Genomic DNA, 18,159 nt, shown 5'->3' with positions numbered 1-18,159 from the left:
AAGATTCTAGATAGTTTGTGGTGCATTTAGGTGTCCTGGTTGAGGAAAATACATTTTCCTATTTTTTGAGAGTTGCTTGGGTTTAACTCAGTGCCTTGCACTTACTTACGAAGCAAGCGTTTTACCACTTGTGCCACTTCCTCAAATTTTTTATTTATTTTTTCTTGTTGTTAGTAGTGGTACTGGGATTTGAACTCAGGACTTCACACTTGCTACACAGGTGTTCTACCACTTGAGCCATGCCCTTAGCCCTTTTAGATTTTAGTTTTTTTCCAGAAAGGGTCTTGTGGGTTTGTTTTGGTTTTAGTTTTGTTTTAGGCATAGGATCAGTCTCAGACTAGAATCATTTTACTTATAGACTTCTGTGTAGCTAGGTTCATAGTCATGCACTACAATACTGGGCTTATTGGTTGAAATTGATACCTCATTAACTTTATGCCTAGGCAGGCCTCAGGTAACAATCCTGCTACAATCACTGCCTCTTGAGTGAGCCATTCATGACTGGAATTTCAGTTTGTGTTAAAATGAGGTCTCAAGCTTTTGCCAAGGCTGGCCTTGAACTCCAGTTATCCTGTATCTACATCCAAGTAGCTGGGTTTACAACCATGTAGCACCATTCCTGCACAGCCCCTCCCCCCATTCCCCTATTTCTAAATCATTTCCTGGTTCTTTTCAATTAGTCTCTGCCTTGATGTGTTTCCATCTTCCAGCCTCACCAAAAGATGGATTTGTTGGAAGAAATCAAAGATGCTTGGGTTCTATGTGCCCCAAACAAGCCTGAATTATTTATTTTATTTTATTTTTGCCCATCTGGGTATAAGCCAGGTGCCAGTGGCTCATGCCTATAATCCTACCACTCAGAAGGCTGAAATCTGAGAATCAAAGTTTGAAGTCAGCCCAGGAAGAATAGTCCATGAGTCTCATCTCCAATCAACCAGCATCAAGCCAGAAGTGGAGTGTGCAAAAGAGAGAGAGAGAGAGAGAAAGAAAGAAAAACCAAAAGAAAAGGTAGGATTCAAAAACTTGCAAAGCCAATTAATCCAAGGGTAATTGTGTGTGTGTGTGTGTGTGTGTGTGTGTGTGTGTGTGTGTGTGTGTGTGTTGGTTTGGGGCTGGAACTCAGGGCCTGGACACTGTCCCTTAGCTTTTTCGATCAATGGTGGTATTCTACCACTTGAGCCACAGCTCCACTTCTGGTTTTTTGCTGGTTAACTGGAAAAAATAGTCTCACAGACTTTCCTGCCAACACTGAATTTGGCTTTCCTTAGGTACCTGAATTGTGATACTCAGATCTCGGCCTCTAAAGTAGCAAGGACAACAGCTGTGTGCCAGCCCTGGGTTCTTTTGTTTTTGCTTTGGTAAACCACACAAGAAGCCCTCTTAAACATTGCAACATTGTCTTTTTTGGCCAGTCCTGGGGCTTGGGCACTGTTCCTGGGCCTCTTTGTGCTCAAGATAAGTGCTCTACCACTTGAGCCACCCAAGCTTGAATTTTTTTACTGACTTTTCTCTTTCCATTTTAGAATTGAAAAGTCCATAATATTACACAGAGACCTGTGTTGCAAACCGCCGTGAGTGCCTTGTCTCACATGGCCAGGAGCAAGGCAATGATGGAAATTGGACCATGGAACCAGTTTTGGGGTTCCAGGGTGCCTATGCCTGACTCCAGCAACTCCAGCTCCACAGATCCCGTGAACAGGGCCTTTATTGATCATCAAACAGGGGAGTAGTGCAGAACACAAGGTAGCAGTCTCTTTGAAGTTACCACCAGAGTGAGGGGGAAACAATCATAGGGTAGGTGACTTCCTACAAACAGGAAGTGAAGGTAAGCAGCAAACAAACACAATTTGGATAAGCCCTTGCCTTGCCCCAAGGTCTGGGGAAGTTTGGAAGCTGAATAGTTTACACCTAGGTTGGAATCTGTGATCTTTGTATTGCTAAGAGCAATAGATCTTTCTCAAGCCACTCTCAGCCTTCTGAGAATCAGAGAATGGCATTCCAGTTCTCTTTGGCAGACCTCATGGCTCTGCACTTACAGGCTTCCACAGACCTGAATGTGAGGAAAGCTTACAAATTTACAAACAAGTCACTGCCAGGATCTGTGTGCTGTGTGTGTGTACTCTTCAGCAACATTGAGGGAAAGATGGCACAACTGATCTATAAGGAGATGGAGGTAATCATGGACTCCATAAGAATTATCATGGTTATAATGGTGAACGCAAAGGAGGTAAGGGGCAAGTGAACTACAGATGGGAAGAACTGAAATAAGGTTTCTATGGACCCACATGGAAGAGTCATAGTTGCTTTAATTTCCATTAGCCTTTGCTAAATAATCTTTAAGAACTCAATTTTTTAGTCCACATTACATTTAGATGCCTCTTCCTAGTAGGTAAAGAAAGTAGACTATTGGATAGACAGTATTTTCATTTGTTTTTGGCCTAAGTTACCTCTCAAACAAACAAGTTTGTGTATATCGAAGAATGTCAAGTAATTACTATATTCCAAACTGAAATTGTGCTAGATGAGTATGATTTAGATATGTTATATGCATGTATGGAATGTCATCATAAATCCTCTTACTTTGCATAACTATGAATTAATAAAAAACAAATAAAAAGAAAGTAATACACAGGAATTCATGTTGTATCAAGAAACTAAAGGAAACAGATGTCAATTTTGAGGAGAAAACATTTTTAATTAAATTATGAGAAGTGCAACACATCTTGTATGAACTTGTATTTCTGGATCTTGACCAAAGATCAATTATTACTGATCAGAGCCAAATCTTCTGGTTGCAGGTAGATAAAACAAAATCAGTTCACAAGAACACATACACATGAATGAGGAAAAGATACTTATAAAGTACCCATTTTTTGAAAAGGTATTTATAAAGTTTCAAATGTTAACTAGAATCCATACTGCCCAACAAAACACCAGCATGAGAAGAAACATGAGTTTCTAGATCAAGGCTGGAGGGCTGTTTCAAAATTACCTATTGTCTTGCATAAAAACAGCATTCAAGAGAAGCAGTGAGACAGGAATCAGACAAAAAAGTGGAGGATGATAGAGAACAACTTCATCAAAGAAAAATACAAATCTAGGTGGAAAACCAAAATCCCAATGAGGGATCAATTTTGACAAAAACAAAATAAACACAATACTCAATTGACTGTGAACTTACCTCTTATCAAGGACAAGCAGCCCTAACCAAGAGAAATCAGAGATAAGCACAATGTCCTTAAGTTCATAGGGTCCATGTTTAAGGCAATAACGGTTTCAGATGAATCTTGCTAAATTTCTAATTCCTACAGTGTTCTCTATCCAACTACATATAGTTGTATTTGAGCAAGTTGGGTGTATTGCTCATTGCAGGAAGAGAGAATACACATCATAAGGGATCATGAGGTATCTCAATAACAGGACATTAGAAAGGTTCTATTGTAGGATTTGGTTGCATGATTTGGGGAAAGGATGGTTCATGCTAGATACACTATCTTCATAAAGTAGGGGCAACTGTATTATTGAGAATCTTCATAAATATTACCTAGAGACTAGAATGAGGATAAAGTTGTAAATTGATTTTCAAAAAGTACTAGCCATTCCTTTTGCCAAGAGAAGCTAATATCTGCTAATTTGTGGGTAGTGGGTGGCACAGAGATCTTGCTTTTTCCTAAGCTTTGGCAAAATTATGACATGATTTTTTTGCCTCATTTATTCATGGTATTGGAATAAAAATATCTGAGGTTAAAATGCGTAATATGGCCCACCTATGATTGGCAGGCCAGCTTCTGGATGTCAGGAATTGATCTTTGCTTTCATTTTCAAACCCAAATGGGCAATTGGAGCAGACTTTAAGAAAACCCATGTAGCAAATCAACTCATATTAAACACAAGGCAAAGCCAGGGAAATAGAGCCTGTGGTGCACTGAGGGGTAACTATAGCAACAAGACTCAAAATGCTGTTCAAACCCTGACTAGATTGCCCTCAAGATTCTCTTCTACTTAAAGCCCAGAGGGGAAAAAGGTGTGCTCATTTCCAGGCAGAAAAATTACATCAATCTCCACTGTCCTACGCACAATGTCTAGCTTTCAACAGAAAAGCATGAGTCATACAAAGACGCAAGATAAAGCAAGAATCAGTACGATTCTCATATATTATACAGAGGTTGGAACTATCTGATCAGGAATTACCAATAATTATGAAAAATATATTAAATATTATACTTGGAAATATATGTATATTATATATAATATCTAACTTCAGATAGTGGGTTTAGCAGAAAAAGTAAGGCTGTAAGAAAGAACCAAATGGAAATGTTAGGACTGAAAAACCTGGTAAAAGGAAGAAATAATGCTCAGGACAGGTTCCCCTAAATGCACAACAGAGAAATTACTCAAATAAACACAAAGAGAGAATGGAGTGGGGGGTAAAAAAAATCTCGGTGGTACTCATTAGACACTATGTGGAAAATGAACTATACAACTTGTGGGTGGGGATGGGAGGAAAAAACTGGGAGAGAGGGAGGGAAGGGGTAACATTGTTCAAAAAGAAATGTACTCTTAAGGTGACTTTTGTAAATGTAAGCTCTCTGTACATCATCTCTATATTATAATTTTTTAATTATCTTTTTTAAAAAAGAAAGAAAAGCTAACATATAAGGATCATGAGACAGGGCTGGGAATGTGGCTCCAATGGTAGAGCACTAGCCTTGAGCAAAAAGGAAGCTCAGGAACAGTACCCAGGCCCTGATTTCAAGCCCCAGGACCAGAAAGCAAAAGAATCATGAATCAGTGTCAAATACTGTAACCCATATGTGTTAGAATCCTAGAAGAGATAAAGAATAATACAAGAAACACTTAAAAAGAAAAATGGCTGAAAATTCCTATAGAAATAATCTCAGAGAGCGTAAAGTAAAAAATAGTAACACACAAAAATCACCTATACATAAATACTACTTGAAATCAGTCTAAAAGAAAATTTTATAGTGGCTTGTGTCTATAATCCTACCTAATTGGGAGGCAGAAATTGGAAGGACCATGGTTCAAGTCTCACCCAAGCAAATATTTTGATACTCCTATCTCAACCAATAAAAATCTAGGTATGCTGGTGAGTGCCAATCATTCTCAGTACATAGGAAGCAAACACAAATGCAACTGCAAAAGAGCAAAAGCAAAAAGTGCTAGCCAGGTGCCACTGGGTGCCAGAGGCTCATACCAATAATCCTAACTACTCAGGAAACTAAAATGTGAATATTAGCTGTAGAGCCTGCTCAAGTGAGCAAATTCACTCATCTCCAATTCACCACAAAATATATGGAAATCAAGGCATGACTCAAGTGGTAACATGCCACCAGCTGTTAGCAGAAAAGTCCAGTGAGAGTTCAAGGCCCTAAGTTAAAGCCCCAGTGCCAGAAAAAAATGGTGGAAAGGTGGCTCAAGTGGCAGCCAGTGTCTGCCTCTCAAATACAAATCCCTGAGTTCAAATTGCATCCCCACCTCCCACACAAAATGAAAAGAAAAATTTTAAGACTATCAAAAATATTTACATATTCATACAAACATAAAATAAGTTACATCAAATTTCTCACTAGGAATTTTGATTAAAATTTGTATGTGTATGCTGGTCCTGGGGCTTGTCCCTGTGTTTTTATACTTAAGGTTAGTACTCTAACTTGAGCCACACACTTCACCTCCTTCTTTTCTGGTTGTTAATTGGAGGTAAGAGTCTCATGGACTTACTTGCCTAGACTGGCTCTTAACTTCATTCCTCAGATCTTGACTCCTGAGTAGTTAGCATTACAGGTGTGAGCCACTGGTGCCTGGCTTGATTGATATTTTAATGTGCTAAAAAGAAAATAATCTATCAGTCCAGAATTTTACATTCAGAAAATCAATCTTTCAAAGTAAAGAAAATGAAATATGAGAGATCAGCTTCAGCATGACAAGTTCAATAACGCATCCAATTAATTAAGTCAATGTAAATGCTCATTTAAAGTTTCTAAGAATTGTCCGGAATAAATATGGTAAGGGAAGAACTATTTATTCAAGAAATTCCCTGAAAATTTGGTAAGAAAGAACATTTTTAAGTAAGACTTTCCCTCTCAATGCTGACAGCAATGGTGACTCCCTGTCCAACTGGTACAGCCAAGAACTCCAGATAAAAGGAGTTTCTACCAAGAAGGAGGAAGACATCCAAAAATCCCATCTTGGCCCCAAGTTCCTGTTGTTGAAGGTAAGTTGTTGCTTTTTAATCCACCCAGACCCATGGAGGAATAAAAGCTTTACAGTAGACCTTGAATAGTGTTGTGATCATCATTGTGTTATTTGGGCAAAAGTGAGACACTATGTAAAACAATAACCAAAGGAAAAAGGACTGGGAGTATGGATTAAGTAGTAAAGCACCTGCCTAGCAATCACAAGCCCCTGAGTCTAAATTCTTACAACTACAAAAAAAAAAACTTGTGTAGTGGAGAAACATGCCATAAAACAGTGAGTAATATAAAAAAGAATTTTAACAATGTATCAAGCTTATAGCATTAATAGATAGACGGTATAGTAATATTATAAAAAGAGGGGGAAAAAAAAGAATAGGGCCATAGAGCAGTACAGTTTCTATACCATACTGGAATTGAGTATAAACCTACTGCTGATTTTAGTAAGATATATCATAGGCCCTCGGCTGACAAAATAATTCAAAAATATATGTTGAAAATACCATTAAAGAAATTTACTTGTTTTATTGGAAAATGTCCACTTAATGCAAAAATATAAGAATTATAAGAATATATAAGAATTAAAGAATATAAGAATTAAAATTATGTGAGACATATCAAAAAGCAAGAGGCAAAATGGGCCAGGCACCGGTGGTGTGCATCTCTAATACAACCTAATCAGGAGGCTGAGATCTGAGGATTGTAGTTTAACGACAGCTCAGGCAATAACGTCCATGAGACTCTTCTCTCCAACTAACGATGAAAAATGTCAGAAGTAGAGCTCTGGTTCAAGTTAGACCACCAACCTTGAGCAAAAATGCTTAGAGACATGCCCAGGCCCTGAGTTCAAGCCCCAGGACTAGCACACAATAAAGAAGCAAAATAGTATGAATAAATACGACTATCAGTAATAACATTAAATATTAATGGATTAAACTAGGGTTGGGAAACATCTAGGCCACAGGCTACATAAGGACCACGAAATTATTCTATACATGAAAGGCAGACATGTACGCTTCTCATTGGCTGTCCATGGATGTGTGCTAGTGTTAATAATTTTGTATGGACTATGAATAATGTCATAAATAATCAAATGGCCTGCCCTTGGAAAAAAATTACTAAGATTTCCTTTCATCTGTATTAAACATTCTAACTAGACTGTTTAAAAGGCAAAGATTGGTAAAGTGGATAAAAAATAATTTCTTTCAAAGTAAAGAAATTACAAAACAGTTTAGTTTCAAACATATACATACATCAAAAGTAAAAAGATAGAATTACATTCAGATATATAAGAAAAATGTAGAAACCAAAGGAAATATGGAGTAGCTATACTGTCAGATTACAAACATTAAAGAAAGAAAGTGTTAAACGACTTCAAAAGCAATACTTGCAAAACCATTTGGTTTAAACCAGCTGAACAACTCATGTGGGGAGAGAGAAAGGAAGAAGGGGGAAGGGGAGGGGCAATGAGGGAGGAGTTAACAAATAGTTCAAGAAATGTACCCATGGGCTGGGAATATGGCCTAGTGGCAAGAGTGCTTGCCTCGTATACATGAGGCCCTGGGTTCGATTCCTCAGCACCACATATACAGAAAATGGCCAGAAGTGGTGCTGTGGCTCAAGTGGCAGAGTGCTAGCCTTGAGCAAAAAAGAAGCCAGGGACAGTGCTCAGGCCCTGAGTTCACGGCCCAGGACTGGCAAAAAAAAAAAAAGAAAAAAAAGAAATGTACCCATGGCCTTACATAAGAAACTGTAACCCCTCTATACTTCACATTGACAATAAATAAGTAATTATTAAAAAAAAAAAGAAAGAAAGTGTTACTAGAAATAAAGGATAGCTGCGTGCTGGTAGCTCACACCTGTCATCGTAGCTACTCAGGAAGCTGAGATCTGAAAATCACAGTTCCAAGCCAGCTCAGCCAGAGCCACCAGAAAACTGGAAGTAAAGCTGGGGCACAAAGTAGTAGAGCACTAGCCCTGAGCCAGAGATCAGGGAGAGTGCCCAGATCCCAAGTTAAAGCCCCACAACTGACAAAAAGAAAAGAAAGGACATGTCACCATGATAAAATGGTCAATCCATTTAAAATATATAATGTTTTTTTAACATATGTACAACTAAAAACAAAGCACCAAAATACAAGAAGGAAAAACTGGGCTGGGGATATGGCCTAGTGGCAAGAGAGCCTGCCTTGTATACATGAGGCCCTGGGTTCGATTCCCCAGCACCACATATACAGAAAACGGCCAGAAGTGGCGCTGTGGCTCAAGTGGCAGAGTGCTAGCCTTGAGCAAAAAGAAGCCAGGGACAGTGCTCAGGCCCTGAGTCCAAGGCCCAGGACTGGCCAAAAAAAAAAAAAAAAAAAAAGAAGGAAAAACTGACAGAATTAGGGAATAGCAGCAGATACTTCTAAAATAATACTTAGAAACTTCAATACTTCATTTTCCATACTGGTTGCAACACTTAGGAATATCATCAATATGAAAGAAGAAGCCCTTCATGATGAGAATTAATAACAATATACAGGACATTATATCCCAAACAACAGAACATAGATATTTCTCAAGAGCACATGAAACATTCTCCGGGATTGACAGTTCGTTTAGATTATGAACTAAATCTCAAAAATTTAGGGGCTAGGGATATGGCCTAGTGGCAAGAGAGCTTGCCTCCCATACATGAAGTCCTAGGTTCGATTCCCCAGCACCACGTATACAGAAAACGGCCAGAAGGGGCATTGTGGCTCAAGTGGCAGAGTGCTAGCCTTGAGCAAAAAGAAGCCAGGGACAGTGCTCAGGCCCTGAGTCCAAGGCCCAAGACTGACAAAAAAATAATAAATGGATAGAAATAGTACAAATTATTCAAACTCCAATGGAATGAAACCCCAAATGAATAACAAAATATGAAGATCTAAATAATATGTAGATTTTAAAAACACCCTAAAATAACCAGTGTGTCAAATTATCGTTTGAAAGTAAAAATGTGAAAAATCACCATTCAGTTGACAGTACTGTAATTCTAGCTACTCATGAGGTTAAGCGTTGAAGATTGAGATTCAAAGCCAGTGCAGATAAATGAAACCCAGAGACTTTTATCTCCAATTAACCATCATAAAAGCCAGAAGTGGAGCTGTAGCTTATGTGGCTCTAGCCTTGAACAAAAACCTTAAGGGGGGGGGAGGCCTGGGAATATGGCCTAGTGGCAAGAGTGCTTGCCTTGTATACGTGAAGCCCTGAGTTTGATTCCTCAGCACCACATATATAGAAAAGGCCAGAAGTGGCGCTGTGGCTCAAGTGGTAGAGTGCTAGCCTTGAGCAAAAAGAAGCTAGGAACAGTGCTCAGGCCCAGAGTTCAAGCCCCAGGACTGGCAAAATAAAGGAGGGAAATCCCTACCAAGTTAAAAACCTTAAGGACAATGCCCAGGACTCACTGTTCAAGCCCTAGTACCAGCACACACACACACACACACACACACACACACACACACACACGCACACTATTGCTTTAAAGTTTGCAATACACATTTAAAACATATAAATCTGTTTTCAAATAATTTCACATCGCTTCATGAATAGTACAACTATTTTGTAATAGAGCATTCCCAAACATTCCCTTCTGTTCCCTACAAAAACATTTTTGTCATTAATTTCACTTATACAATATATTATTGTATCATTATTTCAAAAACCTGATAAATGACACACAACAGAAGAAAATATTTCTATCCTCATTTACTCCTTCTCCTTCTTTCTTTCTTTTTTTTTTTTGGCCAGTCCTGGGCCTTGGACTCAGGGCCTGAGCACTGTCCCTGGCTTCTTCCCGCTCAAGGCTAGCACTCCGCCACTTGAGCCACAGCGCCGCTTCTGGCCGTTTTCTGTATATGTGGTGCTGGGGAATCGAACCTAGGGCCTCGTGTATCCGAGGCAGGCACTCTTGCCACTAGGCTATATCCCCAGCCCTCTCCTTTCTTTATGTATATCAAAGTATTTAAGATAGACACTACTCCATCCTGACGCCATTTTAATATTTCTTGAAAATAAGCCTTTCAGACACGCACCTGTGCTAAATACCTATGCAGGTAACCTCAGCTACTCAGAGGGCTGAGATTAGAAGACTGACAGGAGATTGTGTCTGGGGTTTGGGGTGGGAACACACATGCAAGTCCCCTAGCGTGTGTGTGTGTGTGTGTGTGTGTGTCTGTGTGTGTGTGTGTGTGTTGGTCCTGGGGCTTGAACTCAGGGACTGAATGCTCTCTCTGAGACGTTTTGCTTAAGGATACCACCCTGCCATTTCAGATGCAGCTACTACATTACAGGATATTTGGATGTTAATTGGAGATAGGAATTGTGCCAGCTTTCCAGGCCATGCTGACCTCAAAGCACGACACTCAGAAAGCAGCTTTCTGTGTACCTAGGATTACAGGTACCCTGACGCTCCAATTAACTACTACAAATCTTGAAGTGGAACTATCACTCAAGTGGTACAGGGTTAGCCTTGAGTAAAAAAATATACAGGACAGTGCCTAGCCCCAGAGGTAAAGCCTCAAAACCAGCTCCAATAAAAAGTCTTTCAGCTATACCCTCCACATATGGTGGGGGAGCCAGGCCGACATACTGTTAATGACTAGGGGAGAGAAAGCATTCTGCAGTTCTGTGGCTAGGAATCAGGCCCTCAGATAGCTACTGTTCCTGTGAGATGGGCTTCAACAGGAATCCTGACCCCTACACACCTAAGTAAGATGCAAAGGGCTGAACCTCCCTTTGCACTGAAGTTCATTTGAGGCACTTCCTGGAAGACCACATGTTGGTTGAGTCATCAAAACAGCTTAAGTAGCCTTAGCTCTCCAGGGCTCTGTGGTCAAAAGTTTCCAGGTTCAAAGGCTCTATTATCCCAGAATACTTGAACTGTATCATTCTGGAGCCTGAGAGCATTATGGATCAAAATGCAGCTTCTAGAACCCCATGACTGAGACATTAGGGTCAGGTAATCTAATGATTCAAGGGTGAGGGATAGAAGTGTTACAAGGTCAAAATATATGACCACAGGACTGTATGAGTTTGAATGCTACAATTTCAGCATCCTAGAATATCAGGCCTTAGATTAAAAACTATAATTCACATAAGCCCTAGGTGACAGGGTATCTGGAAGAATCAGTCTTCATTACTAAAGGTCACATTGGTTCAGGATTCTACTGTCATAGGGCTGTCATGAGGGTTCAATCTACTGGGGACATACTGAGCCCTGGAAATGTGGGATTGCAGCTCTTAGTGCTTCAAGCCCCATGGACCAGTGTTCCAATGTTCCTCAGATTCTGTAGCTCCAGGAAGTGTGGCTCCCATTAGATAAGGCCCCAGGTCCCTAGGGAGACCCCAACTCTAAGATGTGAGAGGCTGAGAGAGAGGTCTCTGGTTCCAGGGTGAGGTAGGGTCTCTGGTCCCACGATTGCAGTTCTCTGCTTTCTGGGCCTGGGAATGGAATGGCAGGGCTTAGAAAAGCCCCCAGGGTCATTGGTACCTGCTTCATCTTGGTCCCAAACATGGAGCCGCTCACGTCAATAACAAACACTACGTTCTTCTCCACAGGTGGGAGCCCCCTGGGGGCAAAGTAGTGAATGAAATAGCCTCCATAAATCTGGACAAACAGAAGGGAAACCAAGAAGAAGGGTGAGAGGCAGTGGAACCAGACCCTCTGACTCTCCCCCATAACAGCCTGCACTTTGCTTCCCAGGACGCCTTCTTTTGTCTAGTTCAATGGCCATGTGTGTGGATGTTTGCTTCGTGTCTGTCTCCCACAGCAGAACTGTGTGTCTGCTGGACGCTCAGCCTCCATCCCCCAGGCCTTGCCCAGAGCTGTTGAGTGAAGACTGGCTTGTGGTCCAGGGCTCCAAGGATCAGGATCTCTGTAATATATGAGTTCCTGTCTGTGAAAGAGCCGGGCTTGCACAGTCTTGAGGGTCCCCCAGGGACGTCTGCCTGGGCTCCAGGAACTCCAAGTATTGTTTTAACCTCCCTCCATAGAATGAGCCTGGGGCCCAGCTCCTTGCTGCCAAGGGCTGGGAGTCTGCAGGGCCTCCCTCTCCCCCTCAAACCTCCTTTCTGCTGTTGCTGGGCAGAGCAGGGAGGGGAGGAGGCAGCAGAGGCCAACTGAGCTGTCTGTACAGAGGGGATTGGTTGCACCAGGTACAAATGCCTGGGGCTGTCCTGCATGTGATTGGTCACTGGCCCCTTGCCCCCTCCACCTCTCCTCTCCCTCTGCAGAGCCTGGGGGCTGGGCCAACTGTGGGAAGGGAAGGGGGCTGGGAGGCCCCTCAGGACCAGAGTCAGCTCAGCCCAGTGATGTCTGGGCTTGCTGAGGCCCTGGGCTCCCCTGAATCCTGTGCCTGCAGCCTGAGGAACTGCAGCAGTTCCTTCTGCTCAGGGAAACAGTTCGTCCTCCTCTTTGCCCTTAGGCAAGCTGGGACCACCAGGCTGTTTGCTGCTTCCTTCTGCATCAGGGGGAAACAGGACTTGGAAGCACATGGTGGCTTCCCCTGGCTTCAAAGTAATTCGCCTGTGCATGGGAGGCTTGTGTTTCCTCCCAGTCCTAGCACTCTATCCCAGTTCCTCAAGGCCTCTACCACCCAGTCTGCCATGGCCCAGGCCATAAGCAGGATACATTTGGCAGCCTGTGTGCCTGCCAGACCTGGATGTGTAGGGACTGGGGAAGGCCCTGCCACTGGCCCTGGCGTGTGCTCTCCAGCCCCCAACTCCTCTGGGAGCCCATCCCTCTGATGTAAGCCCTGAGGGGCAGCTCTGGTCAGTGTGCCTGTCCCACCCACATTCAGCCAGGAAGAGCGTGAACGGACATAGACCCTCCCAAGGGAGTAAAACCTGCCCTGAAGTTGGGTAGGGTGCTGTGTCCATAGCCTTTCCGTCTGGTTTCCCATGCAGCTCCACAAGTGCCTCCCCAACTCCATCCTGCTCTGCCCCCCCATCTCCCACTCCACACCTTTCACAGCCCACACCCCATGCAATCCTCTTCATTAGGTGTCTTTACCATCCAAGATCACAACCCTTTGCCTCAAGTTTCCTCATACTTTTAAAGTTTTTGTGCCCGTCCTGAGGCTTGAACTCAGGTCCTTGGTACTGTCCCTGAATTCTTTGTCAAGCCTAGCACCCTACCACTTGATCCCCAGCTCCGTTTCCAGCTTTTTGTTAGTTAATTGGAGTTATGGATCTCATAGACTTTACATCCCTGAGCTGCCTTTTAATTGTGATCCTCAGATCTCACCGTCCTGAGTAGTTAGGAATACATAGGTGAGCCACTGGCACCAGGCTCTTTCCACTTTGAACTAGGGTGTTTTGCTGTTGGCAGCATCCTTGCTAAGGATACTGGCCTCTGCCACCATCTCACCTCTTGTTCACTCCTGCAGGAATTCCAAGTCCCTCGGTCATTCCACCTCTCACCACAGGCAACTAGGACTAGCGTGTCTCCAAACTCAATGTGCTCATGTAAGTACCTTCCCCAGGAAGATCTGTTGTGCTGTAGGACACAGTTGACATGGATTCCCATTTTCTCCAAAGGCCTTGGTCCTGGCATTCAGAGACCCTCAACTCCTTGGGACTGAAATCAATGTGGGGGTTACCTCTGAGTTGTCACCATCAGGGATCTTTTCTTCTGGTTGCAACCATTTTCTGCTCTGAGTCACCACCTTTGACCCATGTCTTCCTTCCCTCTCCATATGCCCACTTGCATCTCACATCCATGTAGAAACACACCATGGACAGGTTCACCTGGTGGGGTAAAATGGCTGGCTATATGCCACTCCAACAAAGAAGACAAGCATTTTCTACCCCCCACCATGCAGACCTGTGCTTTTTATCCAAGTTAGATTCCTTTGTCCCCTTTAGGGTGATAGTAGGGCCTCAGCTCAGAGACTCGTGCTAGCTAAGTTTGAGCATTGTCTCTGTGCTAGACCTCCCTCCTTTATATGTTATCATGCTGAGTACCACCATCCTCAAGCTTCTCCCCAAACCTGAAATTCATTTTCAGTCCTCCTGTGCCCTTGCAGTTGGGTACCCCTCCCTGTTGTTTTTCTGCTTCACACACTTTGGGGTGCCAATTCTGCATCCCAAGGCAACCAAGCTGAGACTCAACCTGCATTTTCCCCAGTTTCCATGGCTTTATGTAGGTCTTCCATCTCAGCTGCTTACAACAACTGCTGGACATGTCAGACACAGAACCTCACAATGTTATTTCCTGTAGGGCACCTAGTCATGTATACTTCAAAATTCAGCCACTGTGTGACTCTACAGAATTCTGTTTCATATCTTGCTATTCATAGCTCAAATATATGCTGCCTACTTTCCAGCCAAATCAAACATTGTGCATGGACCTGGCTAAAGCCTTGTCACTGAGCAGCCATCTTGGCTCTGAGGCCTTCCCTGCCCTCAGTGTCTTTCTTTTATAATGGCCATTTCTCTATATTTTGAAGTCCCTGGACAGCCATGGAACATTCCCTGATCCTCTTTTCCCCTTATTTTGGTTTCCATCCCACCTTGTCTTGTGATACAATGGGCATGTCACTACCTCCAGTCAGTGTCACCCCCACCCTGCCCTTCACCAAGAGGCAAGAAGTGGCACCTAGGTGGGATTTCCTTCAGTGTCCCCCACATCATGCAGCCCTGTACACGACAGAGACAGAAGACGGTGCAGGTAGGGCATTTGACAGGTAAGGTTCTCTGCCACACAGGAAGTGGGACAGGATTGCAGGGCTCCAGGTGGGATGGCAGCCGAGTCAGAGCCCACAGGGAATTGAGGTGTTGGGTGTGCTTTTTGCAGAAAAGGGACAGAAGGAAGCCCCTGATTCTGCCTCCATGAATGAAACACACCCACCTGATACAGCACCAGATGCTGCCAGATGCTGCCACCTGCTGGCCGATTCCCTCATATCCTCTTAGAGGAGCGAGTTCTCTCTTCCCTCCCTTGCAGAGGAGGCCATGCCACACTTTTGCACTTCTGTCTATGCTTTCTTCTCTTAACATGTTTTTTCCTTCTGTACCTGCATACCTTGATACATACACTGCCATACATTTTGACAGGGATTAAGGAAGAGGAAGATGCTGTCCAGTGGGGGAGAAAGAAGACACACTGAGGACAGCTGCTACTCAGAGCAAGCTTGCCCATATATATGTGAGGGGGAGAAAACAAGTTATTGTAGAGAAAGGAAAGTCTAGTAGTGTAAACCATCAGGAGAATAGTTTGTGTGCTGGGCACGAAAAATGGCAGGAAAAGGCAAGAGCTAACCTCTCAGGCTCCACCCCACCCCCTCCTCTTCTTCCAATAAGGGGCCCTGGATCCCTGCTGAGCCGTTCCCATGTAGCATGGAGTTTCCCCACTGTCTTCACCAGTTCAGAATAGAAGGGCTACATATTCAAGCATGTGGCTCAAGTGAAGCAGAAGGCCTTTTAGAAAACCAGGTAAAGCAAGACACACAAGACTACATGGAAATGTCAGAGATACAGAAGTACTTAGGATAAACACCAAAAAATTAAAAAAAGCCCACTATCTCTGCCAATAGATATGAACTTAAAGATACGGAAAAAAGAGATTTTTTCTTATCATTGTTTTTAATGTACTCTGTGAGCTTATTTATTTTTTCTTTCAGTATTTTCCTTTGGTTTAGCCCCTTTTGTCAAAATACTTGATTTTGGTATCCATGTCTTATATATACGTTTATCTGATTTGGGGAAGGGAAGGGAAACAATAAAATGGTGAAACAAAGTACAAGCGGTGAAGCAATGAGGCAGTAATAATCACAAGACACTGATGGAAATGAACTTTATAAGTTGGGGTAGGGGCTGAGGGGAAGGAAAGTGGAAGAAAAATGAGGAAGAGGGTAACAATATTCAACAACAATGTACTTGTTAGCATACGTATGTAAGTGTAACCTCTCTGTACATCACCTTGACAATAAAATTAAACAAAAAAAAATAAAGATAGGATATTATCTCTCCCACCCCACTACAAAAGATGTTCCAGAGTGGGCTATCACATCCTGAATTTAGGTCAGTACATTCAAACCCGATTTCAGTTTCTACAATCCCAGATGTCTCGCCATTTCAGATGCTCATATGTGTGTGAAGCCTTTACATCCTCTACCCCCATCACACACCTCACCTATTCCTAAGGAGACTCTGATGAACAACTTTGTGCACCACATTGCCCAGGCCCAAGTTCAGTCCAACTCCCTGAGCTCCCACCTGCACATCCCCAATGATGTTCTCCATGGTCACGTCATACTGGACTCTGAAGTCAGCCATGATGCCCGAGCTGGAGGACGCAGATTGCTCATGCATTGTTGGGGAGAAGGTAACTCGAACACAGGTCTCTCCTCTCTCAATCCTGGTGGATGGGGGTGTGTCAGCCTCACCTGCACAGGTGGGGAAGGTCAGTGTGGGCTGGAATGGAAGGCTCACCCCACAGAAAAGCCACAGTTGGGGGCAAACAAAGCAGTAACTTGGAGGGAAGGGAAGCAGGGGAGCCCTCCCATCACCTGCAGCTCCCCCTGGCTTCTAGGCCCTCCCACCTGCCCCAGTTTCCTGCTCTGCCCCAAACCTTGCAGCCTGCAATTTCTTGCTCTGGCCCCTGCCTCACCTGCCCCACCTGCCCCACACCCCCAACACAGCCCTCCACCCCAGCCCTGGCAGTCTGGCCCTCACTCCCAGGCTCTCCCTGCCCCACTATCCATCCAACCTGGCCTCTCTCCAGACCACTGGCCAGTGAGGCCCCAAGTCCACCAGGAGCCTGGGTCTTCTCCCACAGAGGCAGAGTGCTGGGGGTGAGGACAGGGGCGCGCGCGCGCACGCATGCACGCACACACACACACACACACACACACACACACACACACACACACACGGCCTGGGTCTCTCCCATCCCCATCCAGACTGTGGGAAACAGCAGAGCTGCATGGTTTCCCTGTGGGACAGAGTTGCATGTGTTTTCCTCCCCTCTGCCTCTCACTCCCCCATCGCATGTGGGAATGAGCCTTTTAGCGGCTCATGAAATCACTGGTGACTGGCTGGTCCCGGATGTTTGCTGAGCTGGCCACAGAGCAACTGCTCTGGAATTTTAGTCCAAGACAAGTGTCCATTTAGACATGTCTCTCTCTGGGCCACCCCCTCCCTCCCCCCAAAAGTGAGAAAATGAGACTTGGGAATTCTTCCTCCCTACTCCTCCCTGCTACAGCTGTCAGGAAGCTTAGAGGCAGAGGGAGCCCCCATAATCCTGGGCGCCTGCTCACATACATTCCCTGGGCTTCCTTCCTTCCAGAAGTCTGTTTGGTTTGATCCCCTCAGGATTGCTTCTATCCTCTGTTTTAGCCTTTAAGGAGAAGGGGGGAGGGAGCTGCCATTTTTAGCTGAGGGCTTAAGAGCAGAGGCTGCGACACTCACATGGCCTGTGGGCCCAAGTCCCTGCTGCTGCCCTGTGGCCCTGGACCAGCCATCCCTCCCTCCCACCCCAGCCTCCCTATGCACAGCCCACAACTGACCATGCCTCCTGGCTCCCAGGCAGTCCGTGTGGGCATCCAACCCCAGCAGGGCCATGGGAGGCCCACAGGCGCATCTATGCATCTTGGCAGTGCCCAGCAGCCCTCACTCTGAACACCAGCATGCAGCCTTCACTGTTCTGCACCCTAACTTTGGGCAGCACTGTTGCCAAGTTCTCCTCCTGTCCTGGGCCACAGATGGTCTCTCCTCCACCCAACTGCATCTTGCAGATGGGGAAAGAGAGGCAGAGCAGTGGGCTGGCTGACTTGTGGATGGCGCCACCTCAGTGCAAATGGGAACCGGTGTGTGTGTGTGTGTGTCTGTCTCTCTGCACTGTGTTCATCCCACTGCCTGTCTGATCAGCAGGGTCAAATCAGCCAGGACGACCAGTGCTGCAGAGCCCTGCGTGGGTGGCCAG

Source organism: Perognathus longimembris, chromosome 28 (genome assembly GCF_023159225.1).
Source record: "Perognathus longimembris pacificus isolate PPM17 chromosome 28, ASM2315922v1, whole genome shotgun sequence".
NCBI classification, from domain to species: Eukaryota; Metazoa; Chordata; class Mammalia; order Rodentia; family Heteromyidae; genus Perognathus; species Perognathus longimembris.
The sequence above is the reverse complement of the archived record's forward strand: the minus strand, read 5'-3'. Positions refer to the sequence as shown.